At 41.5% G+C, this 21,575-nt stretch overlaps 1 protein-coding gene across 2 annotated transcripts in view; it reads right to left on the bottom strand.

The window, feature by feature from the left end:
• The window catches only part of ESR2 (estrogen receptor 2), a 65,423-nt gene extending 55,718 nt beyond the window's left edge, over positions 1 to 9,705 (bottom strand). For both annotated transcript variants that reach the window (XM_005898252.2, XM_070377747.1), the window contains exon 1: positions 9,390 to 9,705. The gene's annotated coding sequence lies outside the window, so the exon portion shown is untranslated. The remainder of the gene's footprint in view (positions 1 to 9,389) is intronic.
• Positions 9,706 to 21,575: the final 11,870 nt, after the last annotated feature.

Genomic DNA, 21,575 nt, shown 5'->3' with positions numbered 1-21,575 from the left:
GTTTTTTTTTTACCACTAGTGCCACCTGGGAAGACCAACTGGTACAATATCCATGGGAAAATTCATCATTTTCCTCCCGTAAGCCACTCATTTCCTATTTGTGTTAATGACAAAGCCCATTACAGTTATCTGTCTTCTCCCCTTCATCCAGCTGCCTTTCATCAAACCCGTCATCATGAGTTTCTCTCTCCATTATGCCTTTCCCCCAGTAAGTCTTTTGCCACCATTGGAGCAAGCTCTTGCTACTTCTTATCTGTGCATCTTAAATAGGTTCCTCACTGCTCCTAGACTCCAATTAGCTCTCTCCAGGGCCCCAGAGGGGCCAGATTAACATTCTTAAAAACCCAGCTCTGAGCAGCTCTGCTCCCCACCAGCCTCTTCTAAGCCATGCTCTTCTAACAGTCAAGGCATTCCACTATGTTGCCCCAACTCATCATTCCACTCTAACCTCCTTCATTTTCCTACAGAAAACCTGCCCCATCCATAAGAAATACACAAAGTACATTGTGAAGTGGTTGGCATTCTATGCCTTAACACTTTTTTCACACTAGCACCCCTATTAGATGAGAACTACACTGAATCCTTCTTGGAAGTGGTAACAGTGGAGTGGGAGAGTAAGAAGTACATACAATTAGGTTTTGAGCTCCCTGAAAGCACACACTATATTTTATTCACCTTCCAATACAATGCTATAAATATCTATTGTAAGAAAAGAATATGAAGAAACTTCCCTGACAGTCCAGTGGTTAAGACTCCACATTCTCAATGCAGGCAGCACAGGTTTGATCTGTGGTCAGGGAACTAAGATCCCACATGGTACAGATTAAAAACAAGGGAAAAATGAAGAAATGTGTAGAAAATATATGCTTTCAGCCAGTAAAGAGTATTAAAGATGGAGCACTTTCAGTAGGCATGGTATTAAGCAGATACGGAGGATCTAAAGGAATCCCAAGAGACATACACCCTGCCTTCAAGGAGCCACGGTCCCCAGTAAAGGAGGCAGGCAGACCAGGTAAAATAATAAGGAACTAATACAAAGGTGCTACCACTTCCAATCAACACTGACCACAAGGGACCGGAGAGAGAATGGTAGCTGAAGATAAATACAAGATCAAGGAAATTTTTAAAAATATCTATGTGTATTTATTAATCATGAGTACACGATTCCATATTTCAACTACTTAGATTCCCAGTCAACGTATACAATCCCTGATTCCTAAAAGAAAATATAAAGGATAAAGCATAATGCTAATTATTGTCCAGTGGTCATGTATGGATGTGAGAGTTGGACTGTGAAGAAAGCTGAGCACCGAAGAATTGATGCTTTTGAACTGTGGTGTTGGAGAAGACTCTTGAGAGTCCCTTGGACTGCAAGGAGATCCAACCAGTCCATTCTAAAGGAGATCAGTCCTGGGTGTTCTTTGGAAGGAATGATGCTAAGGCTGAAACTCCAATACTTTGGCCACCTCATGCGAAGAGTTGACTCATTGGAAGAGACTCTGATGCTGGGAGGGATTGGGGGCAGGAGGAGAAGGGGACGACAGAGGATGAGATGGCTGGATGGCATCACCGACTCAATGGACATGAGTTTGAGTGAACTCCGGGAGTTGGTGATGGACAGGGAGGCCTGGCGTGCTGCGATTCATGGGGTTGCAAAGAGTCGGACATGACTGAGTGACTGAACTGAACTGAATTATTGTCAAAACTAGCAATTTCCAAACTTTAAAAAGTTGTAGTAAAATACACATCAAGTTTACTATCTTAACTATTTCTAAGTTTACAGTTCAGTAATGTAAAATACTTTCTCTTTGTCATGCAACCAATCTCTAGAACTCTTCATCTTGCAAAACTAAGGCTCTAAACATGTTAAACAACTTCCCCATTCCTCCGTCCCCCAGCTCCTTGGCCACTAGCATTCTACTTCTGTCTGTGTGTGCGTGCGTGCGTGCGTAGTCACTTCAGTCACGTCTGACTCTTTGTGACCCCACAGACTGTACCCTGCCAGGCTCTCTATCCATGGGATTCTCCAGGAGTGGGTTGCCATTTCCTTCTCCATCTGTCTGTACAGATTTAAACTATTTAGTACCTCACATACGAGGAATCATACCGTATTTGTTCTTTTGTGACTGACTTATTTCACCAAGCCTAATGTCCTCAAGGTTCACCCAGGTTGGCACACGTGTCAGAATTTCTTTTTCAAGGCTGAATAATATTCCACTGATGTTAGACCACATTGTGTCTATCAAGGAAGGTCTTTAATAGAGATCCTTGAAAACATTTATAGAACCATAGAAATGACCTGTTAGAGCAAGTGACTGAATATAGGAGTTGGCAGTTAGGTCACTGGTAGCCTTTAGATGTCAGCTCTAAAATTGACTGTATTGTTAGGAGGTTTTTTATCCCTCAATTTGCCCTAAAAACACTTCTCCCATTTCAATCGACCTGCACATACACATACACTGTGCTTATGTTTTCCATACTGCACCTCAGTGACTGTATTTTAGTGGGTTATTTTTGCTAAATGATCTGTGAGAGTTGGCCTGTAAAGAAAGCTGAGCACCTTTTACTGAATGAAGAATTGATGCTTTTGAACTGTGGTATTGGAAAGGACTCTTGAGAGTCCCTTGGCCTGCAAGGAGATCCAACCAGTCCATCCTAAAGGAGATCAGTCCTGAGTGTTCATTGGTAGGACTGATGTTGAAGCTGAAACTCCAATACTTTGGCCACCTGATGCGAAGAGCTGACTCATTTGAAAAGACCCTGATGCTGGGAAAGATTGAGGGCAGGAGGAGAAGGGGATGACAGAGGATAAGATGGTTAGATGGTATCACCAACTCAATGGACATGGGTTTGTGTGGACTCCAGGAGTTGGTGATGGACAGGGAGGCCTGGCGTGCTGCAGTTCATGGGTCGCAAAGAGTCAGACACGACTGAGCAACTGAACTGAATTGAGCATCTTATGTGGCCAATTATTTAATCAAAAGACATTTAAAGTATTTTAAAACACAACTTAAACAGTATACAATTGAGAACAAAATACTTAAGTAACATGCATAAAAATTGTATTCTGGAAGCAATATTGAAGTATAGCTGACTGGGGCTTCCTAGGTGGCGCTAGTGGTAAAGAAGCCACCTGCCAACGCAGAAGACATGAGATGGGTTCAATCCCTGGGTCTGGAAGATCCTATGGAGAAGGAAATGGCAACCCACTCCAGTATTCTTGCCTGGAAAATTCCACGGACAGAGGAGCCTGGTGAGTTACAGTTCACAGGGTCCCAAAGAGTTGGACATGACTGAAGTGACTGAGCATGCATGCACATAGTTGATTTACAGTATTAAATATTTATTTCTTAAACTTAAAAAAAGAAAACAAGATGGCTTACACAATTTAATAATTTTAAAAAAGCATATCCAAAGTTTAGTGCGATCACCATGGTGAGTATCCCAACTTTCTTATACAGTTATTTAGTCATTAAGTCATGTCCACCTCATTTGCAACCCCATGGACTGTAGCCCACCAGACTCCTCTCTGTCCATGGGATTTCCCAGGCAAGAATTCTGGAATGGGTTGCCATTTCCTTCTCCAGAGGATCTTCCCAACTCAGGGAGCCAACCCACATCTCCTGCATGGCAGGCCGATTCTTTACTGCTGAGCCTCTGGGTAAGCCTATTTCTTATACAGAACACTACTCACAGTAAACTTACCTAAGGATAAATTCAACACTCTCAATCATCAAATGAAGATCTAATTATATTCAAGAAATTAAGCAGGAAAGCAGATTTTAAAATAAGAATTTGAAAACAGGCTTCAATGTAATACTCAACTTTTAAAAACCAATTAAATTGCTTAAACAAAAAAAAAATCATTCTCTGAACATTTTGGCCAATCAAAGTTGGGCTGACTTTCATGTTGTCTGAACTTTACATTGCCCAAAAGAAATGTATTTGGCATTTCAGCTTAAGTAGCTCAGAAAAGCCAACCCACTAAACTATCAGAAAACCAAGGCCATCTTTTCCTTTCATTAGGCCTCTTAAAACCATAAAGTTTCTACTAACACAAAGTGATGAATAGTAGCAAGGAAACCCATGAACTTGAAATAATACTCCCCATTATCCAGTTGGAAAGAGAAAACATCATTTAAAATCAAAATGACATCTCTCTCAAGAGCAAAGAATCAATCCCATTGAACTTTTACACCTATAACTGAAATGTTCATTCTCGACCCAGAAATGCTGAAATGACCTGTCAGATGCATACAGCAAAATAGCAAATGCCAGGAGATTCATCCAGGCAATCTATTGAATCTATGAATCCAGGAGATTCATCCAGGCACAGCAACTTGGTTTAGAAAATACGGGTTTTATACATATTCACCAACTTCTCTGAGATCTCCACACATACCCCAGTACCATGATAATTCATGTGATAGCTGGTTGCTGGACAGTGCTTAAGAAGATGTGCTGGGTTTTGGTTGGGTATCTTTTAAATTATCCAGATTCACATGACAACTATTTGTCAGTGGAGTTTTGGGTAACTAATAACTTGGTAGCCAATGCAAAGGGTTTTTCCTTCTTAAGCAAAGACACAACAAAGGGTGATGAATTTAAATCACTGCAGTAGACCTGAGACCCAAGAGAACAGGTAGCAAAAGGAAAGTCTTCTTCATTGGAGGTCTAGAAAAGTGAATAAACAACCTGTGGTCATTTAAGCAGTTCTGCTCTAAACCAAGAATATAAACTGACTGAAGGAAAGGATTCCCAAAAGAATACATATCTACAACAATGTACCAACTGGATTGTCCTGACACATTGGTTTGAACATCGAAGCATTGCCTCTGTGACCTCAAGCTCTGGTATAACAAGGAAAAACAGTCTCTAAACACCTTAATTGTTGGGCCTGGCAGGTGTAGAATTTCACCAGGCCAACAAAAGAATGTGTACCCGGACATCCCGAATCTATAAGTAGTCATTTATTTGCATGCTGGTTTTAAATCCTCACCATAGCCTAAAACAGGTGGCCCATATCCTTCATGATGAACAGCCCTTGTCTCCTGCCCAAAGTTCTCTCTCTCACACTCCTCCAGCACACACACCTGTGTGGAGCCCTCTCAGGTCATGTCTGTGTCCAGCACGAAAGCTTTTTGTACACATGGGATTATACACAGTGTTCTAACGTACTAGCTGGGGAATGCATTATGGCTCTTAAACTAAAAAATAATTTTAACTTTTTAAAAGTTTTTTTTTTTTTTTTTTCATTCTTCCAATTTTATTTTATTTTTAAACTTTACATAATTGTATTAGTTTTGCCAAATATCAAAATGAATCCGCCACAGGTTTAAAATTCCAAATATTGACAGTGATTCCTTGGCAAAGAAAAGGGCAGGCCCTAGAAATGGCACAAAGACACTCTAGAAAGAGTAGACTGATTTTTATCAAAGTGCCTATTAAGCCTGGTTAAAAAAAAAAAAAAAATCAGAAGGCAGTCACCACTAGGCCTGTTTTTATATATATTCTTGTCCAGAGGACAGAGCAGAACACTGGGCCCAACGCCCAGCTGTGCCTGAAGGCCAGGTGACCTTAGACAAATCACATAAACTCCCTGAGTTCCCACATCTTCAGTAAAAACAGGGACCTCACATGGGTTCCCCTCAGTCTTTCGGTATGCCACTGAATATGCTTAGAGTGTTAGACAGGATTTCGAGATGATTTAGATTCAGATGCCCTTTTGGCCACCCTGAAGATTTCTGCCTCCTGATTTTACTCTTACCTTCTTGACAGTCCATCGCCACCGCCCAAAAAGCTGAGCTGCAAGTAGCCTGCGTGGGACACAAAACACCACATGCTCCTATGCTGTATTTTCCAGTCTGCCCATCACACTTGTCCAAGCATTCAGCACTAACACCCCACATCTGTGCCTGAATAAGTCATAAATTCACATTCACAAAGCAGACAATGGAAGGAATTTAAAGATGAAGAGTATGTCTTAGGTGTCAAGTGCCCTTGATGTGTATAGGTGGCTACTTGCCAACCATTAGCCTTAAATGTATCTTTCCCAAAGAAAAATATTAACGCTCTCAGTTTGATATTAAAAATAAAAAGCACTCTAAAATCATCACATTATCATCATTAATAATTAACTCACATGCAACTCTTAAGACCATGTACAGGTATTTTCCAAAATGAGAAAAATAACTTCCCTTGTAGCCTACTGAGCTGGACAGGAGATAGGATTTTTAGGGCTTGAATACAGGAAGAGGACAAAGCCTCAGCCCCATGGTTATAACACTGTAAGGGTAGGGGTGGGGCTGTGCAGGGCAAGCCCATCAATCTTCTCTTTCATCATCAAGTATTTGCTCCTTCCCAATACCAACTGTCAGTGACAATGCTCCACTTTTAGGAAACCGAACCATATTAAAATATTTGGAGGAGGGTGGAGGAGAGCTGTGGGTGAAGATATTCAAAAGGACATGCCCTTGCAGAGTTGAGCACATTCAACTCTCCTGCCAGTCCGGGGTTCGACAGTAGAACACAAAACATTCATCAACAAAACCGCAGTCCTGCCTTGTGGAAGTATGAGTCCAGTAATTTGTCTTCCCAGGTGACCCTCATTCTTCTGTTCTCTCTCAAGTACACCTGCAAAAGAGTCCCTTTGTAAAGCCCTTAGCTATTATCAAGAGCTGTAACGGTTCCAGTCAGAAATGCCAACTATCCAGTTTGCTGGTGCTTCATAAACTTGCCAGTCTGCGTACGCTAGTTACTGTCACTGTAGTTCTCTGAAAGGTAAGTTGTATGCATATTTAAAAGACAGGCTCTTGTTTTTCACAACACCAAGGAAAAAGGAAAACGACATCAATCTGACGTACCTTTATTAGGAGTGCCTAGCGATTACAGGCTCCTGCTTACTGATATGAATAATGTATTAAACAGGAAACAAATATTGGTTTATAAAAGATTTTATATCTATGTCCTACAGAGAAATCTAGATTTCACGACATGGGCAAAGAAAAGAAAAAAACTGACATCTACAAATAAATTAGACACGGACCTTAGCCCCTATTAAGAAGATTATTAAATATTTTAACCTATGTAGTCTCAATCACTCTATATTTTATTTTAAATGACTACAAATTGTCATTTGCAATTCTTCTTATGCTTTCATTATTTGATAATATGTAATTTCAAGTAACTTTCTTAATCTCAAATATAAAAAGTATCTCTTAAAGGCAAGATTATAAAAAACTATATATTCTATTAATTACATTATATATTACATTATATATAATTACATTATATATTACATAAGTAATAAATGTATTTTAAATAGCCTTGTTTTTCAGTTCAGAATAACGAATGATGCACACTATAACCAAAGGCTTATACCACAATGGGATCTGAATTTGCTAAGAATTAAATCTACTAGCCCAATATAAATTTAACGTGTCTCTGGTTTCCCATTTTCAAAATAGTTTTGTCTTTGCTTCAATTTATCCCAAGGGGACAGGATTAAAACAAAAATATTACAATGTGGCTCATCCTCAAAAAAGGAGGGGAACTGAGGTTTTCTTTTGAGAAAAGGACAACAATTATTTCTGAGTAAGAATATATTAAGGAGTAACACGATATAGTCAGCAAACAGACAGTGATTTCCAGGGGTTGGGGTTGAGAGGAGAGGGTCAACTAGAAAGGGCACTTCTGGGGTTGATGGAAGGGTTCCATGCCTTGATCATGGAGGGGATTATATGACCGTGTGCAACTGTCAAGATTCAGAGTGTGATATACCTGAAGAGGCCAGATTTTACTCTATGTAAATTATACTGCAATAAGCTTGACTTTTCAAAAATGCTATATGTCTAAAATAGTGTGCTTGGTGCTGAATGATGAAGTCTAAAATTCAAGTACACATTTCTCAAGGATTCTAAATGTAATTACCAAAAAACATGCCAGTAAATAGTTCAAGTTCAGCCTTCAGTATCCTATTATTTTATTATTTATAGATATTATGTAAAATGATTCAAAACATGATTTTAAATTATTAAAAGATGTATCTTGAGTCACCTGTTGGATACACATGTGTAGAAAACTGTAGTGTAATATTCTTAAAAATAGACATATCAAGTGCTGATTATATTTTGAAGGGTTGAATCTATGTATTCCATTTTATAAATAAATTGAGAAATGTAAATGATGATATGATTCATTTGTGTCCCTCTATGAAAGATGTCCTAAACGTTTTTTAAATTGACTTCAGAGACTTGTATGTCTTAAATGTTACAGGAGACTGGCAACTTTTGAAATAAAAATGGTTCAGTAACTCAAATTTAAAAAAAAAAAAAGGCTTGAACATAAAATGGAATCCTAAGTTTTATGCTTTACCACCTGTTGATAAACAATCCAAACATTTCCCCCTCTTCTAGAATGTAGGCAGAAACATAGGTTTTTCTGCAGGACAAAGACAAGAGCCAAAGAATAAGTGTGTAATGTTCTTTTCATGGTCACAGTACATTTACTTTTTACAATACTCACAGCACAAATCTTTCCACATGTTCACTTTTTAAATAACAAGCCTCTTTCCCCCCACACAAAGGAAATCAGCCACTGTGAGTCTGGAAACTTAGAACAAAAATAAAAATTCCCAATGGAATGCCCATGTAAATACTAGAAACCTAACAATACAATTTTACTCAAAAGTGTTGTGTGCTAACACAAAGCACAAAGTTGCTTTTTATGAAGCTAGTAAAACTGAGTCAACCTTATTTTCCTAAATATTCACCCAAGTCCAAAGTTTTGTTTTTCACAAAAATAATATTCCCTTGACTTAATTTAATATCCAATATTAATTAGGCAGGAACTGAGAAACGTGTTAAGAGAACAGTGGCGGGGTTCCGGGTCAGCACATAAAACAGTCCAGGTGATCTCAATCTCGATCGATCCGCCAGGAAAGAAGTTAACTCTGCTTTTCTGGTTTCCCAGTTAAATATATTTAAAAATACTAGCTATCTGCGTGATACATGCACGTCTTCCCAGGCCCACAAAACTCAAGCATGAAGTGCCCTGGTCAACTTTCCTGTCACCATTTCATCTACGGTCGGGAAATCCCTAGAGAATATAGAGGTTTTTTTTTTTTTTTTTTTTTTTTTTTCCCTTCGAAAACGTCTATTAGCACAATGAACCCGGAGCTTACAGGCACAAACTCATTAGTTAATACGCCAGCCTCTTGAATGAAAACATTTAGTCAAAACATGAAATGTCTGTTTCCAGCAGTTTTTTTTGGGGGGGGGGGCGGATTAGGGGGTGTCTTTTATTGTTTTCAATATTACTGTTTTCCCACCGTTGGATTTCAAACATTAAATCAGACAATCAAATCACAGCTGGAGAGAAGAGGCACTTACCTTCCTTGTGCACACCAACCTAGCAGTCACTAACCCGCGGCACGTGCTTCCCCCGGACTAGTTCTGTGCCCCGCCCGCGGCTGGGGCACCCCGCAAACGGGGAGCGAGCGCACGCAGCGCAGCCCAGACCCCAAACGCCCGCCTGCACCCACAGCACCGGATGCCAGTCGCAGCCCAGGATGGTTCCACTATGGTCGGGCTCCCGCCGCCCCTTATCTGCTCTGCAAGTTTCCAGAGGCGTCTCTCGAAGCCTCCGCGCTCCCAGCGGCCTAGCAGCAGGAGCCAGGGAGTGGGTATCCGAAGGGCCAGCAGTCCGACACACTGCAAAGATCACAAACGACTTAATTAGGAGCCTCTCCTTCCTCTTATAGGCTCGAGGCGGCGGGGGGGCGGGGAGGGATGGAGATGCCGAAAGCCCACGTGACCACCTAGCCTGCGGCCAGGAGATCGCAGGAGGACCCGGGCTGCCTGCCTGGCCATCCACTCTCACCCGAGCGAAGTAGGAAGCCCCAGGGCAGGGGCTGTCACCGTCCAGCGCCTCACTGTCACTCTCAGGGGCGGCAAGGTACACACGGCGCCCCTCCCCTGTCTTGGATTCAGGAGATCTGGGGCGCGGGCCTGCGATTGAGCATTCCTAACAGGTGATGCTGAAACTGAAGCTGCCGGGCTAGGGGCCTCGCATTGACGGGCGGCTCCCCAGACCCTGAGCCACGTTGAGTCCGAGAGGAGCTGTATGCTTCGGTGTCATTAAATAGAGAACTCTGCCTCTTTAAGCGAGGCGTTGGATTTGCCCAGTCCCCAGCGGCTAGAGCAGCCTTGTGCCCCTGGAGAGGCAAAGCCTCTTAGCGCGGGTCGGGAGGTGGAGGGTGAGGGTTTTCATCTCTCAAGGGCTGGCTGGGAAGGCCGTCTCGCCCTAGAGCAAGATCCCGGGAAGCTCCTCAAGCTCATCTACTGGAAGGAAGCCCAGGGGATCTGAGGCGGAGAGGTGGTACTGTGCTTCTCTGCAGAGGCGCCCCCAGTCCCCGGCGGCTCCTCTACCAAACTCTCTCCGCAGGCGAGCGCCCCCTGGTGGTAGTTCCAGTTTCCCAGGTCTGCACGGTCCCCTGCACGCTTCTCACCCACCCGACCCGACAGTATCCCACAGTGTGCACACTAGTAGATTTAAGTCATTAATATCTATACACGTGACAAACGGACACGGTTCTTGATGCGGTTGCGGCTCCAGATCGCAGATGAAGGAAGACCAAAGGGGCATATGGAAGGAAACTTTTACAGACTTAAATGCTGGGGTTTAACCAAAAATAGCCGCTAATGTGCTCCGGGCTTGTAAGAGTCAAGTCCACAGGTGGTGGAGACACGCTCCAAATATGGAGAGTCACCTACTTTAAAAACAATGGTTATCAAAAATTTGTACTCTCCCCACCTCCAAGTTTCATTAAAGCTCGGACTCCTGGATTCTCTCAAGTTGTAGGGCAGAGTTTCCTGGTCCTTGAGGCTGAGAAGTTTAGACAGAAGAGTGTATAGCTGGCAAGATCCACCCTGTGGAGGATGGTAGAAGACAAAATGCTTATCTTTGCCAGCCTTTGCTCCCCTGTTCCCTTTCCTAGGTATTTCTCCAGTACCTAATACCCATGTGCTTTTTCCTTCATTCCACTTTAAGGAGAAAATTTTAAAGGATGGTGTTTTAAAAAAAAAATAAATAAATCAGTTCAATTTGTTAGTACTTGTCAACAGATATCCCAGAATTAAAATTATTATGAAGGAGTTCCAGTCATGCAGGGGCCAATGAGGAGACAAAGATTATGGAACAGTTAAGAAAACTGACATCTATTAAGTATCTGCATCATGCCAGAAAGTGCGTTACATGCTTGCACAGCATCTCACTTAATCCTCATTGACCCCACTTCTCAGATAGGGTAACAGAGAGAGGCTCACAGAGCTTATATCAGCTACCTGAAGTCACGCATAGTAAGAAAAGAACCCAGTAGCAACAATGCGTTCATAAACAGCTACCATTTATTGGGCATTTAGCCATGCTCCACTTTCTATGGGTGTCTCTCATGGCTCAGCTGGTGAAGAATCCGCCTGCAGGGTAGGAGACCTGGGATAGGAAGATCTCTATCTTTGATCCCTGGGATAGGAAGATCCCCTGGAGAAGGGAAGAGCTACCCACTCCAGTATTCTGGCCTGGAAAATTCCATGGACTGCCTAGTCCATGGGGTTGCAAAGAGTTGGACTTGACTGAGCGACTTTCACTTTCCACTTTCTATACGTATTATTTTATTCTACAACAAGTCTCTGTGTCAATTCTATTATGAATTAGCCCCATTTTTTTTTCTGGTTTTATTATTTTTTTTTATTTTAAATTTTATTTTATTTTTAAACTTTACATAATTGTATTAGTTTTGCCAAATATCAAAATGAATCCGCCACAGGTATACATGCGTTCCCTAGCCCCATTTTATGACTGAGAAAATGGCCAGTCAATGGCTGAGAAGAACTTGAATCCAGGCCAGTGAGAGCTCAAGACTGTTTTCTTCCGTACCATGGCTTCAATCAATTGGAAATGAAGATGGCTTGAATGTCAGAACATTGTATCTCCTGCAGACAAGCCCCACTTTAAAGCCTCCTGCCATCTGTGAAAAAAGCTTCTGCTCAACTCTGGGAACTAGAGCTCCCTGTTTGCTGTGATGCTTCCTTCAGAAGTCATTCCACTCACCAGAACAACATGTTCTCTTTTTAAAGATCCTCAAACACCCACAGAAGCTGTTTGTCACTCAAGGAAACCTCACTGCAGGAAATATTAAGCAAAGAGAATGAATGGGAATGAGTACATTTCCTTCTGACTTACCCTGTGGATCAAGAAAAATAATAGTACCTTAGGGATGAAAACTTGCCTAGCTGAATGCAGTGAGAGGGAAGGTGACTATTCCAACCCCCCCTGAACCAAGGCTAAAACCAAGAGGGAATTCTTGAAACAGTTAATACCATTAGCGAGGCCCAATAGCACCTGAACTCTAGCGTTGTGGATGTACCTTTTTTCAGCAGGGTCTTTCACTTCCACCTCACCTATGACCTACCTAAGGAAGCACCTACATGGTACGACATGGAAAGGCTTTTCCCTCTCCCAAATATCCTACGATAAGGGCTGAATGGTGAGGACTTCAGTCCTTTAACTTCCTTTGGGGTTAAAGCTTTGGGTTGTTACAATTCAGTTCTATAAGATGTGTAATGTTAATTTTACTAGCATTTATAATTACATTCATGAAATGAGCTTGCAAGATGAGCTAAATGTCACCTGGAAAATCAAAGGAAGTCAGAGTAAAACTCAGTGCATTTTGCTGTAGGAAAAAGGGAAGCATGTCCAATGGGGTGCGTCTCCCTCATCTTCTCATCCCAGCCCTTCTCTGTCTGGAGAAGCCAAGAGCCTAAGTAAAGCGAAGACTGTGAAAGTCCAGCAGAACATGCACACTGCCTCGCCTAGCGCTCAGCCCACTTGTCAACACTGCCTGCACTGTGACTGCACCATGCCCGTCTTGTATCTGCACACCCCCCACCACAGCAGCACCCTGCCCAGGGCACCCACTTAATACAACCCAGGCATTCAACAAATACTTCGTGAAGGCTTCAACTTGGAAAGATCAGAGGTAAAGAGGAGAGATTTTCTGTAGCAAAGAAACTACCAAGGGGCTAAATCAATAAATGCTGTCGAAGACAAAGCAAAAGCTGATGTGCAAAAGTGTAAAGGGGAAGGAGACTTACCGATGACCTGGAGAGTGTCATGCTACAAAATGGTTTGGGATCATTATTCTTTCTCTTCTCAGCCTGAGGGCAGGTGGGAGGATTTAGATTCTGGGATGCTCTTACCTGTTCCAAAGTATAACAGGATCAGACACCTTCATATTACGTGGGTATAAAATTCTGTTTTAAGAGGATCCAAGAGATGAAACCCTAAATGATGAAATTAATAAAAGAGAAGGGAAAGTTTCATTGCACCAGCAATAACACTTTGATTTGATGGCGATGAATTGGGAAGGTGGTGTTACTAATGCAATGTATTAGAGGTTACCTCAGCTGCTCATAAATCAGGGTTTGTAAAATAGAACTTGATATGTGAAAGTTGAATTTGGACAGAGCTCTTCAGGATTAGGTCTTCTGTAGAAATTAAAGTGAACCTAATATTTATGTCATCTTTCTAGCCTCAGTACAATGGGCAGGCCTACACAAATTGGCTCACTTTATTTCATTTAATCCAGATAACATCCCTATGGCCATCTCTGCTCACTATGGAGAAAATGAGGCACAGAGAGATGATTTTTTGCGATCACCCAAATACCTCACTTTCTCCAGTTATCCTGTGATGCTTTTCTTGCTTGTTGTAGAAACTGAGGGATATTTGTCCTGAAGAGCCCGGATATTGCTGAATGAATTTTTGCCAAGTTCTTTTCTAGGCCTGGCCACCTGTGTGCATATTTACATAACTTTATTCCTTATTGACATGTGTTTGACTAGAGCCTCTAGTAAGGTGACCAAGGACATAAGCTGCAAGGTAGACCTAACTTAATACCTGGGCACTCAGACCAGAGGACAAGGTTACTGTGACTCGCAGTTGAAATGAACCACCTGGGCAGTCAGCATGTATCGCCAATTCCTTATAACTCATCCTTTTTTTCAGTCTTGGTCTTCGACATTTGCAAATGTACAGGTAAAATAACTTTTTGTCCTGTCTTCTTCTTCTGGAAGGTACTTAAATTCTGCACAAATCTCTCGTAGACCTTGAGTTTCTAGTTTTTTATCCTCGAAACCAAACAATGTGAAGAATAAACATTCCTTACCTCAGCCTCAACTCTGATTGAAGAAATTCCATCTTGAGCTAGAAAAGTAACTAGCCCCTGGAGGTCACTGGCATGAATTTGAAAACCCAGCTGAGAAAGAACATCTTGCAGAACTGTTAGAAATGGTGGGAAATTGTAATGTGCAATTTCACATATGACTCAAATGCAATTCCAGAAATGCAACTTCCTTACTTTCTTTGGCATCAGTGAGTTAGTCACTTAGTTCAGTCACTCAGTCATGTCCGACTCTTTGAGACCCCGTGAATTGCAGCATGCCAGTCCTCCCTGTCCATCACCAACTCCCGGAGTTCACTCAAACTCAGGTCCATTGAATCGGTGATGCCATCCAGCCATCTCATCCTCTGTCGTCCCCTTCTCCTCCTGCCCCCAATCCCTCCCAGCATCAGAGTCTTTTCCAATGAGTCAGTTCTTCACATCAGGTGGCCAAAGCATTGGAGTTTCAGCTTTAGCATCATTCCTTCAAAGAACACCCAGGACTGATCTCCTTTAGAATGGACTGGTTGGATCTCATTGCAGTCCAAGGGACTCTCAAGAGTCTTCTCCAACACCACAGTTCAAAAGCATCAATTCTTCGGCATTCAGCTTTCTTCACAGTCCAACTCTCACATCCATACAGGACCACTGGAAAAACCATAGCCTTGACTAGATGGACCTTTGTTGGCAAAGTAATGTCTCTGCTTTTGAATATGCTATCTAGGTTGGTCATAACTTTTCTTCCAAGGAGTAAGCGTCTTTTAATTTCATGGCTGCAGTCACCATCTGCAGTGATTTTGAAGCCCCCAAAAATAAAGTCTGACACTGTTTCCACTGTTTCCCCATCTATTTCCCATGAAGTAATGGGACCAGATGCCATGATCTTTGTTTTCTGAATGTTGAGCTTTAAGCCAACCTTTTCACTCTCCTCTTTCACTTTCATCAAGAGGCTTTTTAGTTCCTCTTCACTTTCTGCCATAAGGGTGGTGTCATCTGCATATCTGAGCTTATTGATATTTCTCCCAGCAATCTTGATTCCAGCTTGTGCTTCTTCCAGCCCAGCATTTCTCATGATATACTCTGCATGTAAGTTAAATAAGCAGGGTGACAATATACAGCCTTGACGTACTCCTTTTCCTATTTGGAACCAGTCTGTTGTTCCATGTCCAGTTCTAACTGTTGTTTCCTGACCTGCATACAAATTTCTCAAGAGGCAGGTCAGGTGGTCTGGTATTCCCATCTCTTTCAGAATTTTCCACAGTTTATTGTGATCCACACAGTCAAAGGCTTTGGCATAGTCAATAAAGTAGAAATAGATGTTTTTCTGGAACGCTCTTGCTTTTTCGATGATCCAGTGGATGTTGCCAATTTGATGTCTGGTTCCTCTGCCTTTTGTAAAACCAGCTTGAACATCTGGAAGTTCACAGTTCTAGAATAATTATTAATAACAGGTCTGCCAGTGTAATATTCTCAGAAATAAGGTCAAAAGGAGATAGGTTATAGACATACATGGCTTAAGAAGCCACAGATTCTAATAAGACTATCTGATTCCATAGAGTTTAGAATTCAAAAAAACTAATTTTGTTTTTTTATTTCTTGTAAATGTATTTGACATGTTCAAATTCTTTGTTCACATCATGGAAAGTTACTAGAAATGTTTCACATTGTCCTTTAGACCCACATCAACTAACACTCCAGTGATGCACATTGCAATAATGGCTTTTATAAAACTACAGATCCTGTCTTTTGTGTACAGAGAGAAGGTGCTTCTTTCACATATGTTACTTACTACTTGATCTGATGAGCCTAATGGGAGAAAGAAATGGTATTCAGTCTTCTCCAGTATTCAGTCTCCTCCTTTGCTGGGAATTACAGCCAGGAAAAAATCTTCTCCAGATAGTTCATACAGCTTCTGAGGTCTTGTCAGTGTTGTCCAATGTACTAGAATTTTTGCATTTTCCCCTTTTTTTCTCTTCTTTCTACAGGTCTACACTTTTCCCCCTATCCATCCAGGCAGTTTTGCTCACTTATCTCTCCTTCAGGTTCTGCCAGTGTTCAGGCCATAGTATTCCTCAGCCTGTTCCCACCCACTCTTCCATCCACCAGCCACAGCTTACTAAGAACTGCTACCCTAGGATAACAGATTACAGATCACTTTTACGGTTAATAGTAGTCCCTGGTGGCTCCGATGGTACAGAGTCTACCTGCAATGCAGGAGACCCAGGTTCAATCCCTGGGGTCGGGAAGATCCCCTGAAGGGGATGGCAACCCACTCCAGCATTCTTGCTTGGAAAATCCCATGCACAGAGGAGTCTGGTGGGCTACAGTCTGTGGGTTCACAAAGAGTTGGACACAACTGAGCGACTAACACTTTCACTTTCACTTTACAGTTAATAGATCACTTAGGTGTCCACGTAATGCTTCAGTTTCACACCAGCTCTGAGACAATGATTTTATCCTCGTTTTGCAGATAATTGAAGAGTTCTCCAGGTTTATAGTTCCAGGAACCCCAGTCACCAGTCATCATATAGGTCCATACATGCCTCCCGTCAGCAGATTCATTTCCCACATTCCAAGCACTGGGGTCTCTGAATGTCCTCCTTGCTGCTACTGCTGGCATCTCTAGACTTAGGTCAGTCTGACCCCTTCCCTTTCCTGTGCCTTTCCCACTCTATGTCAGTCTAAAATTCCATTCAAGGAAGAGAACATCACTGACAGCTTCTTTAGTGTTTTTTCACCTTAAAATTACTCTGACACTAGACATTACATTTATTCTTTCATAAAACACTTTTTTTTAGAATGCTTCTTGACCTTATGCATTTGTTTCATTGTGAAAATGCCCCCATTAACGATGAGGAACAATAATGCTTTAACAGCCTGCCTGAAACACAAAGGCATATGAAGGTGTTTGCTCTCAGATGATGAGAAGGAAGGAGGAGATGGAGAAGGCTGTGACTATCATTTATTCAGCAATTTCTTGTAAACGCTCTATCTGCACTATTTCATTTAATCCTTAAGACAATCTTACAAGGCAGGTATGACTGATGTTCCCACTTAACAGATGAGAAGACTAAGGCTCAGAAAGTTTAAGTAACCTGCCCAATATCATACAGCTAGTATAGTAAGGACAGAGGGGTGAAACTGGATCTGCTTTAGTGTAATGCCTATTCTCTCTGAACTGCTGACCTCCCTAAGGCTTTATACTCTACTTAAGGAGGATGAGGTGGTTGGATGGCATCACCGACTCAATGGACATGAACTTGAGCAAACTCCAGGAGATAGTGGAGGACAGGGAAGCCTGGTGTGCTGCAGTTCATGGGGTCACAAAGAGTCGGACACGAATTAGAGACTGAAAAACAAGTAGAGAAGACAAATGCCTAAGAAATGACCTACGAGAACTATTATGAATGATAAATGACAAACAAATGGTGGAAAGCGGGAGTTTTGTGGACATTCAGAGGATGAGAATTCTCTTCTCTGAGTGTTTGAGTTCCTCTTAGAGAGAGATTTACGTTAAACCCCTGCCCCCAGAGTGCATCACCAGAGCTCCCTGAGTTTCAGACACTTAGGGCACTGACCTCCCATTGGGTCTCCTCCAAATTCTGCAGGTGCCCAGGCCCAGCTCTGCAACCTTCCCTCAGAATCCCTCATTATTCTGCTCTGGCCTCTGGCATCTGCATTCAGAGTACAGGACTTCCAGAGATAGGACAGTCAGCACAAAGGCACCTGTGTAGGCAGGCCACAAGAGCCCACAGCAGGATGGAGCCCAGGTTTGGGGTCAGTGGGTCCTGGGTCAGGTTTTCAGCCTAACCACTTACAGTCGTTTGCCCTTGAACACTTTCCTGGCCTCTTTGGTTGTCCTCTGTAAAATGGGAAGAACATGTTAAGAATCTATTCCACAGGTTTGTTGAATGCATGAAAACAAAGAATGAGTTGTAACATGCCTGACACCTGGTAAATTCCCAATAAATGACAGTTTTAAGACAACAGAGCAGTCTTTCGAACAAAGGACTTCTTGGATATAAGGGAGCCTTGGCCTAGGAAAGTGCAAGGAGCAAGTTTCCTGATATGAAATGTATAAGCTCAGAGGGTGGAGGAGTAGTACAGAAATTACATACCTACCTGGAGTTAGTCCTAGAACTCTGAATACATCTCTTCAGGCAAGCCCCATTGTGAAGGAAATCAGAGAAAGACCTACTGACAGGTGGCCAAAATAGCAGACTAACTGAGAGCAGTATTTCCCCACCTTCCTGTATCCTAAGAGTTACCTGGGTCACTTGTTTAAAATGCAGATCCCCAGCAGGGGTCCAAAATGGCAGCTAATAAGACCCTGAGCTCACCTCCTCCCAGAGCTGTGTAAAATCTACACCTACATGTACAGCAATTCCTCCTGATGAAGACCTGAGGGCTGGCTGAACAGCAATTGCATGTAGAAGAACCCCACAGTAACCAGGAGAAAAGATGGAGACACAGGAATATCCTCTTCACATGGCAACCTGCAGTGGGGAGGTCTGTTGCTGAGGGACCCACTCGTAAACTGGCCAATCCTGTGACACAGCAAAACACTGTCAGTTTAAGCACCCCTAGACTATACTAGAAGGAAATTCAATGACTAAGCCTAGAACTTCTGCTGAACAGGCAGGGGACTGCCGCAGCCCTCTCTGGGGTCAGAGGCGCTGGCAAATGCCATTGTTTAAGTTCCCCCAGGAGCCCCTCATGCCTGCTCCAGCTCCAGATGTCCTACTAAGGCAGCCTTGGGTGTGATGTACCCCAGTACTGTCCCAGGTCTGCACTCACACCAGTTCTAGAAGTGCTCCTAAGATGGCCTCAGTGTGGTGCTTCCCAGGGACTTCTCTGAGCTGCATCCACTCCAGCCCCAGCTGGTCTATTAAAGCCACCAGGATAGATCACATAGATCACAAAACAAGCTTCAATCATTTTTTTTCAAATTTTTATTTCGAATTACCTATTGATGTTATACAGAGATAAAACCTTTTTCTAATAACCTTAGGTCCTTACTAAATTCACTTTTTTTTTCAAATTTTTATTTTTTTTATTTATCATTTGGGGTTAAGCTGGGTGTTTGTTGCTGCACGTGGGCTTTCTCTAGTTGCAGTGAGTAGGGGCTACTCTCTTAATTTCAGAATGAGGGATTCTCATCGCATTGGTTTCTCTTGTTGAAGAACACAGGCTCTAGCCGCGGGCTCAATAGTTGTGGCTCACAGGTTCCAGAGCATGGGCTCAGCGGTCGTGGCGCACAGGCTCAGCTGCCCCTCAGCATGTGGAATCTCCCCAGACAAGGGAGTGAACCCGTGTCCCCCGCATTGGCATTACCACTGGACCACCGGGGAAGCCCAAGTTTCAATCATTTTAAGAAGACTGAAACCATATCAAGCATTTTTTATGACCACAACAGTATGAAACTATAAAGCAATTACAAGAAGAAAACTGGAAAAAAACACAAACCAGGAGACTAAACAACATGCTACTAAACAATCAATGGGCCACTGAAAAACCAAAGAGGAAACGAGAAAATTCCTGAAGACATGTGAACATGGAAACACAACTTCCCAAAATCCATGGGACGCAGCAAAAGCAGTTCTAAGAAGTTCACAGTGATACAGGCCTACCTCAATAAACAGGAAAAATCTCAAATAAACAAACTAAATTCACATTTAAAGAAATTAGAAAAAGATCAAGCAAAGTCCAAAGTTGGTGGGAACAAGGAAATCATAAAGATCAGGCTGGAAATAAATGAAATAGAGACTAAAATTTTAAAATCAGATAGAAGATCAATGAAACTAAGAGTTGGTTCTTTGAAAAGATAAACAAATTTGACAAATCTTTAGCCAGATTCATCAAGAAAAAAAGAGAAAGGGTCCAAATAAATAAAATTGTAAATGAAAGGGGAAAATTTACAACATCACAGAAATATAATATTACATGCCAACAGATCAGAAAATCTATAAGAAACAAATAAATTCACCAAAGCATACAATCTTCCAAGACTGAATGAGGAAGAAATGTAAAATCTGAATAGACCAATTACTAGTAATAAAATTGAATCGGTAATTTTAAAATTCCCCCCAAACAAAAGTTTGGCTCCAGATGGCTTACAGGTGAATTCTACCAAACATTTAAAGAAGAGTCAATATCTGTTTTTCTCAAATGAGTCCAAAAATTGAAGAGAAAGGGACATTTCCAAACTTATTTTACAAGACTGGCATTACTCTGATACCAAAACCAGACAAAGATACCATACACAAAAAAGAAAATTACAGGCCAATATCATTGATGAACATAAATGAAAAAAATAATCAACAAAAGATTAGCAAACTGAATTCAATAATACATTAAAAGGATCATACACATGATCAAGAGGGAGTCATTCCAGGAAGCCAAGGATGGCTTAAAATCCATAAATCAATCAGTGTAACACATCACATTAACAAAATGGATAAAAATCATATGATTACCTTAATAGATACCAAAAAAGTACTTAACAAAATTCAACATTGATTTATGAGAGAAACTTTCAACAAAGTGGGTATAGAGGGAACATACCTCAACATAATAAAGGCCATCTATGACAAACCCACAGCTAACATTATGCTCAGTGGTGGAAAGCTGACACCATTTCCTCTAAAATCAGGAACAAGGATGCCTACTTTCACGACTTTTATTCAACATATTACTGGAAGTCCTAGCCACAGCATTTAGGCTAGAAAAACAAAAGTTATCCAAACTGAAGAAGTAAAACTGTTACTATTTGCAAATGCTATGATATGCAGAAAACCCCAAAGATTCCACCAAAACAAACAAACTATTCAAACTAACAAATGAATTCAATAAAATTGCAGGATACAAAATTCATACATAGGAATCTGTTGCATTTCTATACACTAATAACAAACCATCAGAAAAAGAAGTAAGGAAAACAACCCCATTTATTATACAAATGCATCAAAAATAATAAAATACTTAGGAATAAATTTAACCAAGAAGGTAAAAACCCTGTACTCTGAAAACTATAAGATTCTGAGGAAAGAAATTGAAGACAACACAAATAAATAGAAAGATACACTGTGCTCATGAATTGGAAGAATCAATACCATTGAAATACCCACACTACTCAAAGTAATCTATCGATTCAATGCAATCCCTATCAAAATATCCATGGCATTTTTGACAAAACTAGAACAAATAATCCTAAAATGTGTATGGAACCACAAAAGACGCTGGTTGCCAGAGCAATACTGAAAAAGAATAATAAAACTGGATATATCATCTGCCAGAGTTGAAGCTATACTATGAAGCTACAGTAATCAAGTGTATGGTACTGGAACAAAATAGAGCC

Source organism: Bos mutus, chromosome 10 (assembly GCF_027580195.1).
Source record: "Bos mutus isolate GX-2022 chromosome 10, NWIPB_WYAK_1.1, whole genome shotgun sequence".
NCBI classification, from domain to species: domain Eukaryota; kingdom Metazoa; phylum Chordata; class Mammalia; order Artiodactyla; family Bovidae; genus Bos; species Bos mutus.
The sequence above is the reverse complement of the archived record's forward strand: the minus strand, read 5'-3'. Positions and strand labels throughout refer to the sequence as shown.